The sequence below is a fragment of the Syzygium oleosum genome, unplaced genomic scaffold (assembly GCF_021117445.2).
Source record: "Syzygium oleosum isolate NSW1041296 unplaced genomic scaffold, Sole_v2.1 Sole_v2.31, whole genome shotgun sequence".
In the NCBI taxonomy this organism is placed as follows: domain Eukaryota; kingdom Viridiplantae; phylum Streptophyta; class Magnoliopsida; order Myrtales; family Myrtaceae; genus Syzygium; species Syzygium oleosum.
The window spans coordinates 1584321-1609139 of NW_026607515.1; the positions used below are offsets into that span (position 1 = coordinate 1584321).

The following is a 24819-nucleotide window of genomic DNA, read 5'->3' on the forward strand; positions in this document are numbered from 1 at the left end:
CATATCCCGTTTTTATTTATATTGTATATCTAGCCTTGATTGAAATGGGCCGTTCTACATGATAGGAGGAGGCCCGATACCGGTATACAAGAAGTCGGGGCTGCCAATGTGATGGATCTCGACTGCTAAACATTTCTGGTTTTTGTGGCTGGTGACGATGATACATAACAAAATTATTGGTTAACATTTAGAAAAAAACCAAAAGTAAAAGTGACGAGAAAAAAGAAGAAGGAAGAAAGATTAAGAACGAAAGTGCATTTGATATTAATGGTGACAAAAAAACACAATTAAGTGGACGTGCGATGTGCAGAGAAAAAAAAAAGGGGGATAGAAAGATGAGACCAAGGCCTGATCCATGACATCTACACCGGGACTTGAAAAAAGAAAAAGTACAGAATGATTTGAGGTGGACTATTCTTTGGTGCAGAGTAAATGAGACGGCTGTATATGGGTCCGTGGGAATTATTCTATCGAAGAGTTCGAATATCGTGCGGTACAAAAACAGAACGGCGAAATCGTTACTGTGAGGAGGAGAAGGTAGTTGGGGGTGGGACAAGTACGAAACCAATCGAATTACGTACATTCAGCAAATGGCATGTGATGTGGTTTTTTTTTTCTTTTTTTTTTTTCGGGTCGAAAATATGGTTGCACTCGTTAAGATGAAGATCGAGCATAGATAGATGAAGCTTCAGAGCAAATAAGAGCCCGAAAGGTTTGGGCCGGATATAAAGTCCAATTTGGAGGACTTTTCTTGTTCGGGCATTAGTAACCCAATCGGCCACCTGGTTTGCTTCTCGGTCACAATGCGCCGGAAATGCTTCTTATCAAATCAAAGATGATTTGATTCCGGTTCATCATTCTCTTCGGCTCGAGCTTGGAAGTAACAATAGGGTTTACTGTAGGGCCATTGCTTCCGTTTGAGCTGCAGAGGCGGTCCTTACTGTTCGTGTAAAGCCATCTACGAGGGGACCAGAACTGTTCGGACACACGCAAGCTATGGCTCCCTTACTTGTTCCGTCTAGCTAAGATCTATCTACAGAAAAACCCCATTTTTTGGTGGCCTCCAGCTTCGATCTAACTCGGTACGACACCCTAACGACATCCTAGCTGATGCTCGGTACGTCGTTTAGCTCCCACCGTCCATCTCGTGATGTTTGAATAAGTAGCCATAGCTGATTCCACGAGCTTCCTTGGGTTCGGTTTTTGCTCTCTAAACACAACACTGTTCCTCTCCTTCCAGATCTGCCGAAGGACAACCGAGAGGAGTTCAAAAGGTACAGAATTATGTAGAAATGCAACGGGCCATTCCTCAATTATTGACAACCCAGGGTTTGGGATGTGCACATTTAGAGCTGGGTCGGACCAAATTATCATTGTCCAGGGGGAGACTAGGAGGACATGCTTGGTGGTTTCGTGTTGCTGGTGGCACTAGTCACACATAGAGGATCAAGTGTGATCTTTTTTCTCTCGAACAAGTTGTCCTTAGTAGAGAGAGTGCGTTCTGACAAATACTCCAAAGAAAGAATCTGATGTGATTGGAACTTTGAAACTTACGCCCTTATTCCTTAACTTTCTCTTATACATAATCCTGGTACGATGTGTGGCCATGCTAAGCTCATTGGGTTCTGCCAAAATCGGAATTGTGCATTCAAAAACATTGAGAATTGGCACGGCACCGTGATGTTGGATGCGGTAAGAAATCAAAGCGGCCATTGAAAATATGGTCCCGGTGGTTGAGGGTTGGGCAGGGGCATGGCATCGCGGGTCAAGGGCTATGGAGGTGGCCTATCTAGGATCATGAAGCTTGTCACCACCTCCGGTCCATACCTTTGGGACCATGTGTACGAATTACGAAAGCTGGCATCTCTCTCTTCCCGTCACCCATAGCCACCCACCTCAGTTATAGTTAAGATCTGTCAAAAAAAGAGTTCAGTATCATGTACTTTTCCCACCCGCAGATGAAGGAATCGCAGAACCCATAGCTAATAATTAATGCAGAAGCTTACAAAAGCAGGTGAAGATTTTAGTTCCATGGCATTGAATCATGCATACCATCAACGTATATGTTCATCCCAATTGCGCCAAATTGAAAAAAATGTTCGATGAACAAAAGGTCTTCGATCGCGACATGATTATATGATAAATACGGCTCGAGACATCATTGCGTCCATTGCTCTAATAATTCGTTTATTTGAAGAAAAATTGTTTTCGCAAAATTATTTTCTCGACTTTCCGGTGTTTGGATGATAAACCAGTTGATCTACGGAAAAAGTTTTCCATGGACCAAAAACAAAAAAGCTTAGATTGGATAAAACAACTTCTCATTTTGGAACGAAGGAAACCACTTTCCATAAACTTTGTAAATGATTTCCATGAAAAATATTTTTCTTTATCAAAAATTTTTTAACGAAACAAACGCATCCTAAATTTCCTATTAAGGGTTGCTTTACTAACGTAAATCTTGGAAGAAACATGGGAAACCCTCATTATCATTCGAACATAGATAGTCACCTCTCTCTCACCTGGTACATAACATGACTATTGGGTCATCATAATTCTCATATTAGCATATCACAATCACGCTTAAAATCATTCACAACGAGTCAATTAAATCAGGGTGAACTTAGTATGAACCTTACTAATTTGTGTTAATGCACGAGTTAGTGTCTATGTGTTGAGCCATTTATTCAGTTCCTTCTCGTTTAGAGCTTTGATTCTGTCGTACCAAACACGACCTTGCAGGATGTTAGAATGTCCAATCCAAAAGTTTAAACTAATAGGTGGGAGGAGACCACATGTATATAAAGAGTATACATGGAGGATTAGGAACAACACGTGGAATTTGACGAACGAATCTGACGCACACTTAAAATTAACTGGGAAACCTGGCTCTGATACCATATTAAAATATCTAATCCAAAATCTTAAGTTAATAGGTGGATGGAGACCGTGACTGCTTTACGAATTTAAGTTGTTAGATGAATGTGTGATTTATGATGTGTTTATTTCGCGGAAAATGGATGATATGGAACATATTTTCTTAAAAACAATTATTTGTATTGTTTGTAAAAATGAATGAACGAAAAATATTTTCATTGTCTACAGAAAATATTTAGGCACAAATAGTCGTTGATAATGGAAATTTTTTATTTTTATTTTAAGTGATCATTTTCAGGAATATATTTTTTAAATTATTAATTTTTAGCAAAATAAATAGAGTCTTAAAATTTAAATATAATAATACAAGGAAAGAAAGAAAGAAAGAAAGAAAGAGGGAAGGACGCAATAACTCGACTTGTAAAGGACGGGTCCATTAATTTTTCCCACCAGGCACAATTGACAGGTTGCTGATTCATTATTGCGCGGTGATTAAATGCCACGTTGGACATTACATGTGATATGAGGACCTCTTTTTTTTTTATTTTAATCTATGCATTTTCGATTATTAATTTAAATTCAGGTAAGAGTAATAGCTAGTGATAGTTAGTCAAAGAGTCCACCGCCAACTTAGGTCACAGTTGAAAAAGGAAACTTTATGAATATTTCAAGTGCATAGGCAACTTGTTTTTTTTTGTTAATATCATAAAAAATCTCAAACTGATACACATGTGACAAATTTACCCAAAATTAATTTTTTGACCACCAAAAACCCCAAACTGGTATATGTGTGATAAATTTATCCCAAACTAATTTTTTGACCACCAAAAACCCAAAACTGGTATATGTGTGATAAATTTATCCCAAACTAATTTTTTGACAAATAAAAACCCCAAACTCGGTACCCCCATGACAAATTTACCCTCCGTTAAACCGAATTAATACCACGAAAAATCACAAACCTGCACACATGTGACAAACGGAGGGTAAAAATCCAAATCGGTACACTCGTCAACTGTCACGTGTCATTCAACTCAGAAATTTGAATGTAAATGTTAATGGAAACTAACGGATGGAAAAATTGTCACAGGCGTACCAATGTGGGGTTTTTGGTGGTAAAAAAATTAGTTTTTGGTAAATTTATCACAGATGTACCAGTTTAAGGTTTTTCGTGGTATTAAAATTTTTTTTTTTGCATGGACTTAAATTTCTATATAGCAGTCAAGGATGGAGTCTTGGATCCGTTTGTTTCACGGAAAAGAAACGATTTAGAATACAATTTTCTAAAAATGATTGCTTGTATCGCTCACAAAAATGAATGAACAAAATATATTTTCATCATTCACGGATATGTTTAAAAACAAATTGTTATTGACGATTAAAAAAATCTTCAATTGAATAATTATTTCAAGTGATATAAATGATCATTTTTAGGAAAATATTTTACAAAATCGTTCATTTTCCGCCAAACAGACAGAGCCTATAGGTAGTTTCTTTTGCTAGAAAGAAGTAAGCTACCTGCCCGCAACGCCATAACTTCATTTTAATTCTGTTGAAATTGAACTGCCATGCCTAAATTGATTATTTGATACTCAATTGATACTTGTTTAACATTTGCATAAGCGATCAACTAAAACATCTTCGACGCTTTTTCTAGCAAAAACATCTTCGACGTCAAGTTTATTACAAAAATCGGGTATTAGGATGATTCTGCTGTTTCGATCCAAAATAACGTCTAATAGACTTCTTAAAAAGTTGGGTAAGTGTCAAAAAGGTGTTGTTAAAAAGGTGCTAATCACTTTATTTCCAAATAACTTGCTGGTAACTTGCTAACATTCCTATGAAATTATTTTATTTTTGACCGTTTACAAATTATCAACTTTTTTTTTTATATCTATTATCAATTTTTATTTGCCTTTCTTACCAATGTCTTAAATTTACCGACTCATATATGAAATATCAATAATTGATTGATTACCTTTATCTCATTAATTTACAAACTACTGGATTACCGACTTTTATTTGTCTTTCTTACCACGTCCTAAATTTACCAACTCATAGATATCGTCATAAGACGGTAACGTCAGTTGGATTGAGCTTGATTCAGTGCTGGTGACATGTGATTAGAAAATTTGTGAAAGTAGAATAAAGACATATTACAAGTATAGAGATTTGATTAGGAAAAATGTGACAACGATGAAAAGTAAAATTTTTCCAAAAAAAAAGAAAACTCACTCTTGGGAACAGTTTAACTTCCTCAATTAGTAAGATTGGCTCGATTTAGTCGGGCCAAATGCCCTTGCGCCATATGAATCTTATGAAGTCGAGATACAAAATGGGTTTTACAATGTTGCTTTAAGTTTCTACCTAATTGATCTTTCATTTCATGTAATATTAACACTATGAATTTAGTATCCTTGCTCCTTATAGGTTCGAATTTGGCCGGTCGAATTAATTGGCTGAAACTACGTAAATCCGGCGTCGCTTTTGTTCACCGTAACCTTCGCGCCATCAAACTCGTTCCCGCGACGATATTTCTAGATCGAATCTTCAATGCAATCGAATTTAAGTCGGGTTCCACCAAACATTTCTACTTGTACCACTTGAGAGCCCATCGACCCTAGACACCACTGGCCTTGGTTAAACACAGCTCATCCTCTCTCTTTAATTCAGCCCTTTGTGGTAGGGAATTGGCACCGGCAAGTCTAATTAAAGCAGGCTTCTTGTCGTGCAAGACAGATTAATGTGCCAAAACTGTTCGGTTCCTTTCGTTGTCCCCGTAGAATCCTAGGACATCGAGGTACTAGAATTGAAAGACAGCAATCCAACTCGAATGTTTTCAGCACTGGCTTCTGGACCACATGCTTATAGTGGTGTATTATCGACGAATGCGGAAGCTAACCGAGATCTTGCAAATCAAATCATTGGGAGAGAGCCAGCGAAATAAACGAGGAACGATAAAGGATATTCAAGATTTACGTGGTTCAGTCCGAGTATCGGCACCTACATCCACGGAAGAGTTAGCGACAAATAATCCACCAATAATTGGAGAATGAAAGTTATAATCGCCCACACGCTCTTGTGTTTCCTGCACTTAGATTTATCTCAAACCTAAAACGTACACAAATAAACAACTCACTTGAATATAAAAACTTACACGACACATATCTCACAGTGTTCGTGTCGGTGCGGCCGAAGAACAGAGAACCTCGTGCTTTCAGACTCTTCCCTCTTCGAGCGGGCTCCTTTTCTTGAAGAGAACTCACGCCACCCTACTCCAATTCTTGTTCTTCGTGCGGCTGCTTCAGCATCTGGCGGCCAAACTCTTCTCAAGAAACCCTCCTAGGCGACCACTCCTTTTTGCTCCTATATGTGCGGTGACATTTTTAAGAGAAGAGGGCATCCTAAAGGCTGGAGTCAAATGATTAGAAAGCTGTATATTTTGCTGTGTTTCCTTTCCTTCTCTTCTTTTGGGCCTCCACATGGGAACCCACGCCCTTTGTTTTGACAATGGACCACCCATATAAGAAAATGTGAGCCCCTTCTTTTGTCTTGTGGTGCCCATCTTTCCTCTCGATCGTCCAATTATTAGCAAAGGTGAGTACAGCTCATGTCGGATAATAATATAAATGCTTCCTGAATGTACAATATAATTCATAGACTTTCAACGTATTAAATGTGATTTCTGAACTTTAACCCAATATGCAATGCCCCTCGAACTTTGGTAGTGCGTTTAAACCTGGTCCCTAGATTATACGAAAATGTTCAATGTAGTTCAAGAACCACATTACACATTAAACAAATTAAAAGTTTAGGTGATCACATTGCATATAAGCCCAAAGTTCAAGAACCATTTGCTGCCGTTTTCCCCTTTTATCGCAAAGCCGTCAAACTTGGGTATTTATCTAATCGGATTGGACTCCATAAACGGTTCAAACTCGAGACGCAATTCAACAATCCTCCAACTTTGCTTAACGTTTGAAGCCATGTTATACTACTCATCGTCCATGCTGCCCTCTCAATGCCCCTACGGGCGCTCACACTACAGATGCCAATTGTGCTTAAGCAAAACTTTAGTTTCACGAAAGGAACAAGCATAGTCATCATGTTTGCCGGAGCGATCTTTTCCACAACAACCTTACCATTCGCTAAAACATTTCGGATAAAGTAGTACTTGATGTCGATATGCTTCGTTTGCTTGTGATAACCGAATTGTGTGCCAGGTATATTACATCTTGGTCATCGTAGTGTATATCAACATTTTTCTGTTCTAACCCAAAATCCGACGGCAAACCTTATGACGATACAGTGAGCGATATAATTAGAAAGCGATAAGTTGATAGACTACGTACATTACATACTGGGTCAATTTTCTCGTCCTACAGAAAGTCAACATGTTAAACTTTTCATCTGAACCTCCTCAATTTCTTACGCAGATGCATAGTTTCTTCATTGCTACGTAGTTGTTCTGCCAACTTAATATGTTTGTATGGAACCCTTTACATTTTTTTTTTCTTTCTGGTTTCAATTTACAGAAATTGGCCTATTACCTGGTGAGCTGCACACGGATCCTGAGCCCGTTTATTTATTGATTGTGGTTACTATTTGCTTCGTTGAGTTCACTTTTTCTAACGCAACCACCACCTCTACATCATCAGAGCGACGGAGCCCAACATTAATTTATCACAACCGCTTTCATGAACCGCATAAATGCACCCCAACCACATCCAGTAAACCACGAACTCTCTCCTTTATAAGAACCCTCTCCCACCCCTCCAGTTTTCACTTACTCCCCACACTGCATACAACATTCTCGTTCATCTCATTCAAATCATCAGTCTCTCAATCATGGCGTGTCAACAGGGCAAGACGAAAGATGAGATGGTGGTGAGCTTGCAGACCATCAAGAAGACCCATGTCAAGCCCAGGAAGAAGCTCGGGAGGAGGGAGTGCCAGTTGGTCACGTTTGATCTTCCGTACCTGGCGTTTTACTACAACCAAAAGCTGATGTTCTACAAGGGGGGCGATTTCGAGGGCATGGTGGCGAAGCTCAAGGATGGATTGGAGCTGGTGCTCGAGGAGTTTTACCAGCTCGCCGGCAAGCTTGGGAAGGATGAGGAAGGGGTGTTCAGGGTGGAGTACGACGATGACCTGGACGGCGTCGAGGTGGTGGAGGCGGCAGCGGAGGCGGTCGCCATGGAGGACCTGGCGGCTGAGGAGGGCACCGGCATTTTCAAGGACTTGATTCCTTGCAATGGCATCTTGAACTTGGAGGGGCTTCACAGGCCTTTGTTGGCCATTCAGGTTCGATCACAAACTTGTCTTTCGACCATTCTTTTGTGGCCTTCTCTTCTTAACCTCAATACGAAGTGCATTATCTGCTGCATCTCAATTCTTTATCCTTTAAATTGTGTACTAAACATAACTCTCTATGCTTATATTAACCCTTAGAAGCTTCAGTCCATAAATGATGTTGACCCAGGTCATAATACTTCTTGTCTTAGCTAAGATTTCGGTGATGACAACTCTTAGACACTCGAATTTATTTCTTTTACTATCAAACGCAACCAAATGATGGGGTTTGGCCCGACAAAAAATAGTAGAGTTCCCGCATATATTAGTCGAGTTTTCACTTGTTCTTGAACTTAGATTGTACCAACAAGCCGAGAAGAGATGGAACGCGATAAAAGATGATCTTGATGTCGATGTAATTGATTGTACATTAGTCGTTGTTTAGGCCAGCCGTAAAGAGATTGATACGCATTCGCTCTGTCATATGATCTTCAGTATTACGAAGCATCTGTCTAAATGGCATTATAAAAAATCGGAAGGGACCTTCTCTTCAGGAGAATGTATGTTTTGCTAAGCATGTGGAGAAATTTTTTGTTTTTGAGAAAATCGAGGTGGGTGAATTAAAAAATGTTGACTTCTGTTACCATTTATATTAAGGACTCGCATAATAAAGTTTCTTCCTCTTTTTGATTCGAGAGTTCCAAGAGCCGGATAATATGGTCGCATTGAAGTGGGTCTGTGGCGTGTAATGAATGTTATTGAATGTCGTGCACATGTAGCCAGTTGCCCAATAGAATGAAATTTCCCTATTATGTTATGATGAAATCCGAAGGACAGTGGGAGTTGTTGCCTAGCTGTCGATTCTGGCCCTCTGAATGATCTAGACAAGTGCTTGAATAGATGAAGACTCCATGATTTCAACACCGTCGTACCCGAATTCATTTCCCTTTTATTGACTCATATTAGATCAGAACCCTAGATATAGGTATGTTAACATACCCTGATCTTTGTCAAGTAGAAGCTAACACTAAAGAGCAATGAGGCTCTGGTGAAGTCGGACCGATGTCGATTTGAATATAATCTCTAAAAAGGATCGCTCAAAGATACAACGAGCGAACGAAGCAATGCTCTTCGGGCTGTTAATAAATGCGTAGTACCGGCTGTTCAGTACCCTTCTTCGCTAGACAAGAGACAAAGTTAAATACACCTAGGAAGCACGAGGAGAGTGGGATGATTTGGATTGATTATCCAACTCAAGATCACATTCGATCCGAGGAGTTGGTGGTCGCCATCCATCAGTCTTAAATCGAAGATTCTTGTCAATATACGGAAATACGGCTTAAAGAAGTTGTATATTCTCGTTTCGCTTTGAGAATTATGGGTTGTGTTATCAATATTACCGACAATGAATATCCACTTTCGACCAAAAAAAAAAATATCCACTTGTTAGATGTGACTCCCATATTAGTTGCCTGTGATAATAATACGGTCTGTACATTTAATGGCTCGTCTCTGATGCTTACCAACCGCCGTGGCCCCACCGTGGCGGAGTCCCATAAATGGTCAACGCCGCGAAATTCGTTGAGTCTCCAGTCGTCAATGGGCTTGTGGACCACCAACTCGTAGGTGCTTTTGGGACACTGATTTATGACGTCATTTGTATGATTCAACTATAGGTTAAAATTATATCGATATAGTATACCGCTCTCCCATCTCACGTAGTACATGATTTCATGCTTATTCACCCTCTGACCGAAGGATCGTGGTGCGTGCAGTTAACCAAGCTGAAGGACGGGCTAGCCATTGGGTGCGCGTTCAACCACGCCGTCCTCGACGGGAACTCCACGTGGCACTTCATGAGCTCGTGGGCCCAGGCCTGCGGCGGCTCGCCCGCCGTCTCGGCCTCGCCCTTCCTCGACCGCACCAAGTCCCGCAACACCCGTGTCAAGCTCGACCTCTCCCTCCCGCCCGATCCCTCCTCCTTGTCGTCCAACGGCGACCATGCCAAGTCCGCCCCGCCGCCCCCCCTGCTCCGCGAGAAGGTCTTCCCGCTTTCTCTGAATCGTCCATCAACAAGCTCAAGTCGACGATCAACGCCAGCACGCCGTCGGATGGCTCGTTGCCCTTCTCCACTTTCCAGGCCTTGTCTGTCCACATCTGGCGCCACGTCACCAAGGCGCGCGACTTGAAGCCCGAGGACGTGACTGTCTTCACCGTGTTCGTCGACTGTCGGAAGCGGGCCGACCCTCCCATGCCGGAGACCTACTTCGGGAACCTCATCCAGGCCATCTTCACCGGCACCGCGGCGGGGCTCCTGATGGCGCACCCACCACAGTTCGGGCGGGGATCATACAGAAGGCCATCCTCGCGCACGATGCCAAGGCCATCGAGGAGCGGAACAAGCAGTGGGAGAGCGAGCCCAAGATATTCCAGTTTAAGGACGCGGGGACGAACTGCGTGGCGGTCGGGAGCTCCCGAGGTTCAAGGTGTACGAGGTGGACTTCGGGTGGGGAGGCCTGAGGGGGTGTGGAGGCGGGTCGAACAACCGGTTCGACGGGATGGTGTACTTGTACCAGGGGAAGAGTGGCGGGAGGAGCATTGATGTGGAGATCACTCTTGAGGCTGGGGTCATGGAGAAGTTGCAGCTGGACCAGGAGTTCCTTGAGCCTTAAGTCACTTAAATTAAGTGACAAAGATTAATACAAAGAAGGAAAACTTCCAGTGCTCAAGTAGCTAATTATCAATAAACCATCTTCAGGGGGATCCAAAATTCATATGATCGGAGGATCAGGTGCACCGGCACTTGAAAAGTATCAAATGGATTACGCGGGGATTCGATCTACTGCGAATCTCACGATTTTCTCGAGTGCTGGATGTGCTTTGATCTTAGGACATGATGAATCTTTGTTTCGCCCCGCGATTTTAGCTATTTGAGCACCGGAGTTTCTCTAAACTATGGTGATTTTAAGTGACAGTTTGGACTTGGGTTTTTAAGATTTGATCCTGAGTGATTTGAATTTTTCTTTGCTTGTTATAGCAACTAGTGGTTCTATGATGCATTATATGTAAGTTAAGTCTTCTTTGCTTAGATATGTTGTCTATATCGTGTCTGTAAGTTCGTGTGATGTGTCGTTAAGACTCCGTAAGATTTGAGACTGATATTGATTTCTGAGTGCTGTGAGCTCTATTAATATGGCCTTCAGTAGTAACTTTCTCAGTTACGTTCCTGCAGAGTTAAACCAAAGTCTGAGATGGATAGCTCAAACTTTCTAAGAGTCTTTGCAAAATGAAAATCGGTCGACGCAAGTGGCATTCGGAAGGATCCGAAGGAATAGGCTTGAAGGTTCGATCATCTATGTTGACGACGCCCTTGTCAATCGGACCATGTCTCTCATAGTGACACACTTGGTTATCATCGGTCGTGAAGTATACAATATACGGCGCAAAACCGGGCAAATCCGAAACGACATCAAGTGACTATTCCCAATGAAAACCATCTCATTGTCGAGGCTCTCGATCTCGACCCACCTTGGCTCTCCTCCTTCTCCTTCGCTTGAAGACTTGATCACCCTCGTTAGGTACAAGTACAACCGCTCGGCATGTTCTTGCTTCATCCGAGAATGCCGAATCATTAGCAATTTCCCTTCGCATGATTCCACAATGTAGCATTGCAGGACATATACCATCAGGTCTATGAATTTAAAACTTGAATGAAATGCCAAATAGAGCTGCACAAGAAAACTCAAGACAGTATATACAACTCCAACATAGGATAGAGACTCGCCGGATATAAAAGCTGCTTCGCCTCTACAATTTGCACCTGTGATAATTGATAACTTTACAATATCAATCCCTCAAGACCTGGGATAGTTCCAAGAACAAAATTCCCAGCTCATATGCCACATTGAACCTATGAGCACTTGTTGGTATCAACAGACTTGCTACCTAGCGCTCTAAAACAATGAGCGAAGAAAAACTTCTTTATCGCCGGACTCTAGGTTTCTTTTTGGCTTTCCGCTGTCCTGTCTCAACCTTCGCAAAAAGTGGCGTTTCACACAGCTTCATGTCCCATTCTCAGTCTTTGAGGGGGAAGGCCCAGAAGTGACAGTTTGTTCTACTGCAGTAACATAATCAAATCCTGTTTAAATTGAGAGATAGACAGACGGAGATAGAGACAGAGACAGAGACAGATTGAGACTCGGAGACTCACCTATAAACGAATTGCTTATGCATGGGATTTCCAAACGACATTGCTAGAATTCCAGAAAGTTCAGCAGCTCGTGACCGAGCGCGAGTCTGCTTACGCTCCATCTGTTCCTCTCCTCCCTCTGCAACAACGTACGTCATCTATTGGGATTGTTGTGCTAGATTAATAAGGAAAAGATAACAGCTTGTTTGATTTTGGACTACTGGTCTATGTGAACTGGTTCTCCAACAGTTTCGGGTCTGATGAGCAAGTGGCATCTAGAATGGCCCAGGAATTCCAACCTTTTCTTATGGATCAGTGGAGGTAGGCAGTTCAACACTGCACCGAATTACTTTAATGTCGATTAATCGAGGTCGGTATAGGCTTGGAACCCATTTCCATCTAGCCTTGTTCGATGGCTTGTTCAATGTTAGACATTGCATGCTGTGCACATTATATATTCTTTGGTGATCTTTCGACTAGTAGTATTCATGCTGGGAGCTATCAATTGCAATCTCATGTTTGTAATTTCCGTTACTTGCAAAAATGTGTCTGTTCTGTTGCCCGCTCGATGCAAATAGAGCCTTAGAAGCTCAAATGTAGTCTCTTTCAGCTTGGCTAAACACGATTAAACTTCATGCCGATGAAATGGAAGACAAAAGTCATATCTACAATCAAATAATATCAGTTCTTCCATTTCAGGCAGGAGTTTGTGCTTCTAGACAATGAAAGAGAACAAGGTGTAAGAGAAGTAGAGGAACAGAGAGGACAAGCAAATGAAATATTCAGGGATCTTGCGGCTTTAGCTCGTGAGCAGGGTGTGGTAATTGGTAAGATGCCAAAATAACACGAAGCTATCTGGTTTTCCGTTCTAAATTTCTCCTGGTTCTGACGATTTTTTTTACTTTGGTTTTTATGTGATCACATCTTTCAACACTACAGATGATATTCAATCGAACATTGAGAATTCGCGGCCGCGACAAAACAAACGAAAGTTCGACTGGTTAAAGCTTCTAAAAGTACGAAATCCAGATCCTCATAAGGGTAAGTATCGAGCTCGACTATCGAGATCATGTTTTTCCTTCATTTACCATTGACGATATCGATAGCCAGATTGATGTGGCTATGCAAAGATCACCTAGAGGGGGTGAATGAGTGATCTTAAACAATTTTGAGAATTTATGCGAAACAAAACAAATCACGAAGAGTGCCAATAAAATTGATTCAAGCAAGATTGTATAGACGGTGCTCTTGATGTGTAGAATGTAAAAGTAAGAGATAAGGAATAAAGAAGTCTACAGGTTTATATTGGTTGCAAACATATGCTGCAGCCTACGTCCTCTCCCACGCCTGACCCTACCGCATTGGATTTCACTATGTAATCAAGAGGAATTACAACTTACCGAGTGTGTTAGCACTTGTGTATGATAGGACTCTCTATCTCACACAATCACTCTTACAAAGTGTCCCTCAAGATCTTAATGTATTACTAGAAAGGCAAGAGAAAATGATCGGAGTATGCCTCGGACTTTTGGACTTGATGATTCTTGATTTTGTACATTCTTCGCGTCGCTCGTTGATCTCCTTAAATACTCTTCTACTTCCAAACTAGCCGTTGGACGGCAAATATTGAGAGGATCATCTTCCAATCTTCATTCGGGAGACTGATTTGTATAGAAAGGATTAGTGGCGTTGACGACTGATGGTCGAACCCGCTGATTCCCGGTCGCCCACAATCGAGAATCTTGGTTTTGTAAGAGAGTTTTATTCGTCAGAATGCATGCTTGTCGTAGTGTTTGATTGTCAATCAATTATAGCCTTAAATTGAAACAATCAAAACTTTCCTTGTAGAAATCCATACCCGGATCACTAGTTGTTATGACTCGTTTCACTGATGATCTCAGGAAAGTGCGTCTACATCTGAAGAACTGCCTAGGCTTGCGGGCTGAAGAACTTCGCGTCTACTTGGCGAATAATTTCTTCGTCTGCATCTGAATAATTTCTGTGTCTGAGTCTTCAGAACTAAGATTATGTGGGTCTTCAATAAGGTATTTGCCAGCTTGTAAAGTTTGAATAACTTTCTTCTGAGCTTCCAGAATATACATACCTGGAATAAATTAGTTCAGAAGAAGTATTAGATTTACAATAACATGGAAGGTTTTGTCAACTTCAAAATCAATAGGAGTTTTCCTCAACACAGATATCAGAAAACATCGTTTGAATTGTCTGAAAAAAATTGCCACAAGAAATTGTCAATTGTAGTTTAAGTTAAATTCATTGTGGTTTTCGTGTCCTTTGCTTTAAGAAAGGATATGTAATATTAACATTTGAATGCAGTTCTGCCTCCTTTTTCTTCAGAGAAGAACAGTTAGAAAAGAATCAGACTGCAGAGAAATGAAGTAGTAGTTGGGTTAATTTGGTATTATGAATGTTCAGTTGTCCATAGTATCTTCAGAACACCTAGTCCCTCTGGTTACATTATCTGCTCTTGAGTGAAGACTGTCTAGTGTCTAGTTATCCTTGAACAAGTTCTGAAAATTTCCCTGTGCGAGCAAAACTCCATTATATCATGAGGTTACTGTAGTTCCACATACGAGGGCGAGGGCAAGGGTGTTCACTGAGACGCATATTCTAATAATGAACTTCTAATTAATCCCAATGTCGATGATTTTGAAGAAATGGGTGGCGATTTTTGGATGCGTGGGCAGATTTGGGACCCAGAGTGAAAGTTGAGAATTTTTTTTAGACAAAAAAGTTCGGGGCGGATATTGTCGGCATCCACATCGGCGACTTCCAACCAAAATTACCAGACTGACTACATTGGCAAATCATCAAAATGTTTATGACTAAATTTGGCCAAATTGAAAAGGTTTAAGACTTTTTTCGGTTATTTTTCCGATCTGTATATATTGAAATAGTACAGAGAAAAAGAAAAGGGGAGATATCGGTTAGTTGGCCTATGCTACGTAACTTTTGAGAAATTCTATGTAATAAAAAAAATTTCGTAAAATTCTGAGAAAATAATGAAAATCTTTCAAGAAAATACTTAGGTGCGCATGACAACCGTTCGCGCGTGGGTAACTATTTACGAATCAAGAAATGATTTTTTTATTCTCGTGCCTGGAAATAATTTTTGTGCATTTAAAAAGGCGTTTGGTGAATGTCCAGAAATTTCTTATTAACGGAATAGAAAAAGAACGGCCAAAACGTTTACACTTGAAATTTCTTTTATTAATAATATTTTAATAATATTTTGAATTGTTTAATTTTTTTTTTTTCTACCTAGGCCATGGCCGTCGCCTTGGCCATGACCACGACCCTGGGCGCCGCGAGGGCATCACGGCCCTCGCCACGGCCAGCAGGCCCCTGCCGGCGAGCGGCGAGGACCCTCGCCGCCACCCGGGCGAGGCGGCTCGTCAGAGTCGGTCATGGCGAGTCGGCCTCGCCTGGGACCGGCAGGCCGGTAGCGCCTGTCGCGACCTGCTGCGAGGTTGGCTTCACAGGTGGTGCGGCCGAGGCTCGCCGCTGCACCCGAGGCGAGCGGCGACCTCGCCATGGCCGACTCGAGGGTCCACTCGCCCTCGCCGGCAGGGGACTCCTCAGCCGCGGCGGCCAATGTACGTCTGTGACGCCCGCTCGCATGGGCCCTGGCGCTGAGTCAAGCCGCCGGCATGGCCGACGCCATGACGGCCACAACCCAAGAAGAGCAACACAAAAGAAGAAAAAGAAGAAAAAAACGCGTTCTCAAAATTGCTCTTAAACAAAAAGACTCTTTATTTTATTTTTGCTTTTCTTCCAAAACTTGTTTCTAAAAGCACAAATATTTTGCAAAATGTGCCCAGACAAAAACAAAAGTTTCTACCGGAACGCATTTCGTTCCTAAACTATTCTCGGAACAAAAGAATGTAAATTTTCAGCTCAGGCTTTGGCATCGTTCTACCAACCACCTAGTGGGAAAAAGTTAGGAGAAAGTTCTAGACGAAGACAAAAAAAGGTGGGTCAGGGAGTGTGGGACCCACCAAGGCTGGTATCCATCACATGGCGCTTTCGCATTAACCAAATCCGCAAAATGGATTAAAAAAACGAGAGCCTGTCTCGCTATGTGATTTGATTGGCAGCGCTGCAACTTCGGCTGTGCTTTTCCTTTTAAAAAAGTTCATTTTAAGGAAGGGGTCGAATCTTTTTTATTTATTTATTGTTGAACAAAAAAACCGCATAAGAAACCTGCCCTGTTTGAGTGGGTCAATTCAATCCCACTCAAATTTTCATTTTTCCATATTATTGTGTAACCCTTATAAAACTTTACTTGCGATGTATGTTTTGCTCTCTTTAGTAAAACTTTGACCCCACTAAATTTTCGAAAGTACAAACTCGGCTCCATTGAATATGAAATTTTTTCTTCTTATTAGAATCAACTTTTTTTTAATTATTGAGCTTCCGTTTCAAAAGCGAGCTTATGGGAATAAATTCGCCGCTTCCGGAATAGAAAAATTTCTGGCATGGATGTTCTTTTTGGTTTGGGAACAAAAATAGAAACAGGGTGGTTTCTGGTCACGCTTGACCCACTGGAAGCTCTTCCTTGCTTTTGCTTTGAGCCCGAGTTTTCCTTTCCACCATACGCTAGGAGGATCGTGTCCTCGTCAGAAAACCAGCTGTCAACAAGACATAAACACTTCTATAAGTTGAAGGTCACACTAAGATGACAACCAAGGTGACCCTCATCGATATAGATAGGGAAGGCAAAGGGAAATATATGCCCCAACCCCGAAGGAACTCAATGCAGTGCGCTAATTTTATTCAACAGAGAAGATAAAGAACCAATCAACATGAAAATCAAGAGGATTTCTAAAGTTCTTGTTGTTTGGTGACCAAATCTAAATGCAAGCTAAGCGAAGGTTGAAGGTTGTCATTGTTTTTATTGCCTTATCTTGATTTTTGTTTTTCCTTTTGTTGCGGATATTACTTTACCTTTTTGCTTTCTACACAATTTTATGGCAGTTCTGAGAGAGGTTCTTCTACTACATTTTCCTTGGTATCTCTCCATTTATGTAAATGTAAGTGAAAAAGAAAAAGGCCTGATGCACTTTAACTTGCATTAGCAGAAGGTTAATGTACAATAAGGAAGTTTCTCATACAGAAACCAAGAGGGGCTTAGGTGCTGTTTTGATGAACACAGGTGAGGTGAACAAAACATACACTGCACTCAACCTTTTCTTAAACAACAAATATCTTAAGAAAGAAAACATTGTGTGGTAATAGAATCTCATAATAATTAAGCCTATCTTACCGGATCTAAGAGCAGGACGTAAACCAGGCTCCCAGTTTTGCAAGGCCCTGCTGATGCCCAATCGAATCGCTCCAACTTGACCTGGCATCAGATGAAGTTTAGTATTACCGCTTACAAACTCCATTTTAGAAGGACCAGAGATATATCCAACAGTAAAAGAAAAGACAAGACCTCTTTGCTAAAGAGACAGAAAGCAAAAGGTACGCTTTTTGCTTTCACGCCAAACTTAAAGCATTATTCAAATTTCAAAACATTAGAACAAATTATTTGTCAAGCTATGGGTCAACATCTGTATCTAGTGAAAGTTTCAAATGTTTCAGATTATAAAAGAGTTAGTGTGTGAGCCATAAGACTTAAGTTAAACAAAAGAAAAATATACAAGTCAATCCAAAGAGACCCTGTCTTTTCCCATTAAGCAAAGCCTTTGCATAGGAATTCTTACTGTGTCGAAAAATATTGTCACTACATGTATTTGAAAGGAAAATGACACAAGCGAGTTCTGAACTTTGGCCCATGTGTAATTTGGTCCTTAAACTTTTAATATATCCAATGTAGTCCCTAAATTTTAACCCTTGATATACAATGTGGTCCCTAAACTTTTAATTTGTTCAATGTCATCCCTGAGCTTTTGGTACATGTTCAAATAAGGTCACTGAACTATATAAGAATGTATTCAATGTAGTCCTTCTATTAATTCAAGTTTAGGGACTACATTGAACATTTTCATATAATTCAGAAGGACCGAATTGAACTACTACCAAAGTTGAAGGACCAAAGTGAACAAATAAAGTTCATGGACCACATTGGTAACATAGGCTAAAGTTCGGGGACTACATTGAACAAATTAAAAGTTGAAGAATCCGAGTGCATATTAGGTCTGAGTTCGGGGACTGTTTGTGTCATTTTCCCTATTTGAAAGCACTAGCGAGACTCCAGAAACTTAAAAAATCTTGTGTTAGAATATACAACCATTGTGACTGCACCAAAAGAGCCCGGTTCCTACTTTTTAGTTGGTAAAACACACTAAGGCGTTAGAGATGTGCTAGTGAGTGCCTGAGTGATGAGAGAAGAAGGAAGAGGCAATTCAGAAAACAAAACTCAACCAACTAGTGCGATAATATCAGCATTAGATAGACATATCAAGCCAGCCTTGCACATGTTAGTTCACTTAGGCAAGCCTATCCATCCCTAATATCAGTCTTATATTCTCAGAAATTACAACAATCGCTAACAAATGATGATACATAAAGACTGCAAAGCAAATAGTATAAAATGCTAGTAATGGATGCACGGATAGCACAAATTAAAATAAATTCAATCTGCCATGTATCCTGAACTTAAACAACGATACAAATAAATAATTGCAAAAACAAGTGCTTTCACAGTTCAGAGCGACACTAGAACTCACCCCGAGACACCACCTCCTTTCACGGTACAGTTGGCGTCCCAGAGGCCCAAAGTCTTTGTCTCAGAGAAAGGTCGAAGTAGAGCAGCACGATGGTCAAGCATTGGGAAATAGACATCGACTTCTTTTTCATTCACCGTGAATTTGCCATCACCAGGTTGAACCCAGGACGCGTGCTATGCTGCACTTCCTTCTTCCTGTTCCATAAGCCCTTTCCTTGTCGTCTACTTGTCTCACTCTTGCCTTGGCGACTTCCTCCTGCTTCAAGCGCTCTATTTCTGCTCTTGTGGATTTTCTCGTGTTCTTCTCATAACGCATGTCTTCGATTTCCCTCAAAGGTGGCAAGCCTTCAATTCCTTGAAATCCTTGAGAGCAATCAGACTGTCCAGCATGGCATCTGTGATTCCAGATGCTGCAATAAGGTACTTAAATGCACGATTTGGACCTATGATACACAAATGCACAAATTAAACTTCAATACTATGAGGAATAAAGCGAATTATATAAATAAAAAAAAACAACGAATTAATAAAGGTTGCACATCTACATGAGGTGAAAAAAGAGGCAAACTTGGCTCTCGGGTCTCTCAAAATGAGGAACATGACAACAAATTTCCCGATTTTCTTTCCATTGAGATGAAGCAATGTTCAACTCCGAACATTGATTTGCAGTCACGGAAGCCAAGGGTGAAACTAATAGGCTTAGCATACACCACGAAGAAATACAACTACACTAACCACAAGTACCAAATTACTCGAATTATCTGGCGCACAACTCTACAACAGAACTAGGAGACAACACCATCAAGCTTGCGACCACGTTGAATACGAGAGCACACAATGCCGAAAAGAAGATGGCTTTCCCCGAAACGATAATTCCAACGATTAATACTGTAATAATGCACAAATGATGCCAAGAAAAAGGAGCAAAAATGCATAAGGAGCACGCTGATCGGTAAAATTGGGAACCTTTGAGTACTGTAGTGAGTTCTTGTTCTTCTCTCTCGAGCCTCTTCTCCTCCTCGATCTTATCACTCTTCACAGCGTCAGCTCCCCGACCCACGTCATCGCCAAAAGCCTGTGCACCTTCCCCAATATCAAACAAGCCGTCGTCCTTCCCTTCCTCCACCAAACTCCACGCCCTATACCCCTCGGCCGTGAGCCATCCGTCGTCTTCTCCGACGCTCTTCTCTCCCGCTTCCCCCTCCTTCAGCCACGAATCCTCCCCGCCGCCGGAGAATCCCGCGAGCTTCCCGGAGTCCTCCGAGAAGAGGCGGTCGAACTTCGCGTCGCCGTCGCCGTCGCCGGAGAGCTTCCAGGGATCGGAGGGCGGGGGATCTCGGGAGTCGCCGCCATTGCCGCCGCCGCGATCGGTGGAGAAGCGCCGGAGGAGGAGGAGGGAGGCCAGGTGTGGGCGGCGGCTGCTCGGCGGAGGAGGGGGATTGGAGCGGAGCCTTGCGGCGGCGGCAGCGGCGGCGGCGGAGAGCAGAGAAGGGAGGCTGGATGGTCTGGTGAGGAAGCGAGCGAGCATTTTCGGAGGAAGTTGCAGAGCGAGGGAGCACCGTCCGGGAGAAGTGCGCGTAACTGAGAGTAGGGTTTTAGGAATGGAAGGGGGAAGGGAAGGAGAGAGAAAACGGGTCGACCTGGATTCACAAACGGTGCGGGTTGGAGCTCCCGCGGGCTAATGGGTTCGGGATCGAGATGTGGGGCCGAAGCCCGGCCCAAATTGGAGACGTGGCTAGACACATTTGCTCATACCTTTTGGGGCTCGGCTGGCTTGACGGTGCCGTGATTTTAATTTTCTAACCGCCTAATACCAGCCACATTTCGACCCAAAAATAAATAAATAAATACCGGCCACAACTTTTAGAGTTACGTTTGGTTATCCGGACACGGATTAGGATAGGATAAAATGAGGTGAGATTATAAATCTTCCGGATTGTGAAAAATCTCATCATTTGTTTAATAAATGTCCGGATATAACATGGATATTGGGATATGCTATTCACCACGCTAGCTTGATCTCTAACGGACAACGGTGATGACGGCACGACTAACATGCCAAGGCTGACATAGCCTAGTGGTGGCGTCCTCCTAAATCTAGAACGGTGACCATCATTGAGATGATCGCACTCCTAACCATGGTGGTTGTACTTTCTCTTTTGAAGGACGGCCAAGCTGCGCGCTAAGGCAGACAACTGCTACAAACAGTGTTTGATTACATTCTTTTGTTCACTAGAATCGGTTGGGAATAGAAATGCATTTGTTTAATTTTTTTGATTCTAGGCACAATTTTGCCAAAAATTGTTCCCAGAATCGCCGAGAGAAAAATCAAGAATAAAAAAGTAACTTGCTTGATTACAGGGAATAATTATGAGAATCGATTTTTTTTTAACTTCCATTTCTTGGTTTTTAATTTAGCTTCTAATGTCCGAGCTTAGGGACCAGCCCTAAGCCAGGATCGACGAGAATAAAATATTTGAATAAAAATATTATTAATAAAAAAATATTTTACTCGGCCATGGCCATAAAAAAAGAAAATATATATTTTTAATAAAAATATTTTAATAAAAAATATTATTAATAAAAAATATTTTACTACGCAATGGCCGGTGACCAGGCCATAGCAAAAGAAAAAAAAATATATTTTTTATAAAAATATTTTAATAAAAAATATATTAATAAAAAAAATATTTTTAATCGCACCATGGCCAAAAAAAATAAAATGTATATTTTTAATAAAAAATTATTTTGGAGCCATGGCAGGCGATCGGAACCATGGCGAAAAAAAGAAAAAAATATATTTTTAATAAAAATATTTTTAATAAAAAAAATATTTTGTCAAATACTATGGGCGCTGGCTAGTAGGCCATGGCAAAAAAAAATAAAAAATATATTTTTAATAAAAATATTTTAATAAAAAAAATTATTAATAAAAAAAATTTTATCTAGTGGCCGAGCGCGACCAGAACCATAGCCCAAAAAATAAAAATGTATATTTTTAATAAAAAAAATATTTTATGCCATATATGAAAAAAAATAAAAATATTTTAATAAAAATATTATTAATAAAAAAAATATTTTCAGGTCATTTGGCCAAAAAAAGAAAAATACTTTTAATAAAAAATTATTAATAAAAAATATTTTTTCTGGTCGTGAAGTGTGGAAGGTACTATGGCCAAGAAGGAGAAGAAAAAAAAGAAAAGAAAAAAAAAGAAAAGAAATATTAAAATATTTAAAAATATTATTAATAAAAGAAATTTTGTGGCGTTAAACGCGTTTTCGTTAACTTTTCTATTCCAGGATGGAATTTTAGGTACCGTTAACAAAGCGCTTTAAAATGCTCGAGAATCAGTGCAGGGCACAGAATAAAAAAGAATCAGTTTCATTACGAGCGGAACCTGTTTAGGGCGCTATGAATCGTTGTAAGTCGCCTTGCGACCCTTACGCATTACAAAAAATAAGGATCAAATATCATTCAATTCCTTACACTTACGGTTTAAGGTGGGATGGAACTCTAAAGGGCTGTGCGTGGCGGCAGAATTCGTGTCGTGCCGAGGGAATACCCTGGTCAATGATTCTTTGTATTCTATGTCCGAACGCTGATCTCGGCGTTAAAACGCGTTTAGTAGCTTAGCCCAAAGATTATTCTGAAAATAAGTAAAACAAAAAATACAGTTTGATAACAGCATAAAGAATTTTCTTTTATTAATAATATTTTAATAACATTTTAAATATTTAAATATTTCTTTCTTTTCTTTTTCTTCTCCTTCTTGCGCCATTAGGCGTAAAATATTTTTAATCAATAATACTTTTATTAAAAATAATTTTTTAATTTTTTTTTGGCCATGGCGGTAAAAAATTTTCTTATAAATTTTTTTATTATTAATTTTAAAAAAAATATTTTACTAAAAATATTTTTATTGAAAATATTTTTTTTTTTTTCAACCCATGTGCTTTTAGTCGGTGGCGATGGTCAGGTAAATATTTTTTATTAATAATAATTTAATAAAAAAATTTATTGTAATTATTTTTTTTATTTTTTTACCATGGCACAGTTCTTGACCATGGCCGCGATAAAATATTTTTTTATAAATATTTTTTTATTAATAATATTTTTAATAAAAAAATTTATTGAAAATATTTTTTTATTTTTATTTTTTCGCCATGACACAGTCGGCTGGCCATGGCGGTAAAATTTTTATTAATAATATTTTTTTACTTTTTTTTCGCCATGGTCGGTAAAAATTTTTTTATTAATAATATTTTTTTTTTTTTTTTTTTTCACCATGGCTGTCAGTCTTGGCCATGAGTTAAGTAAAATTTTTTATTAATAATATTTTTTATTAAAAAAATATTTTAATCATCGCCCAAATACGTGGTCAGCCCTCTAGCCTGGGACATTAAGTTATATTAAAAACCAAGAAAAAGAAGAAGAAAAAAAAGCTGATTCTCATTTTGTTCCTGACCTTGAGAGAAGCGTAAATTTGGAACAACTCCAAAGAACTCGAAATTTTATTCTATAATACCGTGTTTTTTTTATTACGGAATGGACATCTTATATATAGAGATAGGACTCCTAATACTAATGGAAGCTCAGAATAATTAAAGCGCATGAATGGTAATATAGGAACCCCCTTTGCCCAGTAATATCGAAGCGCCTAAATGATAATATAGGAAAGCTGCTTGAATGGTTGTTTTCCCAAAATCGAAAAAGCTATGAGATTCCACGGTGATTACGGTGATCGCGTTGTTGAATAATCACGGGCGTGAATCGTTACTGCATCATTCCCTCCTCTTCGGAGAAAAACTCGTCCCTCGAGTTATGATCGGAATAGAGGAGTGTATGGAAGCATGATACTCAAATAAGTCTACTTGCCACATTAAATGTAAGGGAAATGTTGAGATAACCGGGAAGGTCAACTACATAGGCATTGTCGTTGATCTTCTTGAGGGATGCGACAAGGACCAATCTTGCTTGTGCTTCGGTTTATTATAGTGTACTACAGAAAATGCTCCTTTCGCGGAAAACCATTACCTCATCACCCACCTCAAAAATTTCTGAACGTCGCTATGTTTATGTCATCCTCCTTATACTTTGAATTAGAAGCGACCAATTGACTAGCCACGACAGGACTTAGATTTCATTAATGCGGTGGATTAAATTCTGCCCGCGATCTTATAGCACGGAATCTTGGGCAAGAGAACCAAATCCAGTATCTTTGTTTGGTGTGCGCCCAGTAAGCGACTTGAAAGGGAGATGTCTTGGTAGAGCGGTTAGCCCGGGTTGTTGAAGGCGAACTCGGCAAGAGCAAGATACCGGTCCCCTTTGTTGGGCATATTGCTATGCCGGGCTTGATGAATGATATCGCCATAGTACGATTCGCAGCTTCGTCGACCATACGTTTGGGGATGAAAAGAACTACTATATCTTGTAAATCCGTCCCAGACAAGCGCCGTAAAGTCTTGGCGCGTTAGTGAGTCGAAATGGCATGACAAGCCACTCGTACAAACCGCGCAATGCTTGAAGGCCGTTTTTCCATTAAATCGTCGCCGAGGGCGGATGCGAACTTGGTGGTATCCGCTTTGAAGTTCGATCTTCGTAAAAATGCGTGATCCGAGCAAGTACGCCTAGCATATCATCAAGTCGTGGAATCGGAAACCTATAGCAGACAGGTAATCAGGTTAATGGCACGATCTGTCTACACATACGCATAGTACAGTCTTTCTTTGGCGTGAGAAGCGCATGAGAGCGCACATGGACTTTTGCTTT

At 40.5% G+C, this 24819-nt stretch overlaps 3 pseudogenes; 2 read left to right on the plus strand and 1 right to left on the minus strand.

The window, feature by feature from the left end:
* The first annotated feature begins 7651 nt into the window (after positions 1-7651).
* Positions 7652-11386, plus strand: LOC130135363 (BAHD acyltransferase DCR-like; annotated as a pseudogene).
* Positions 11387-11655: 269 nt separating this feature from the next.
* Positions 11656-13397, plus strand: LOC130135318 (syntaxin-22-like; annotated as a pseudogene).
* Positions 13398-19046: 5649 nt separating this feature from the next.
* LOC130135347 (30S ribosomal protein S9, mitochondrial-like) lies at positions 19047-20615 on the minus strand (annotated as a pseudogene).
* Between the last annotated feature and the right edge of the window lie 4204 nt (positions 20616-24819).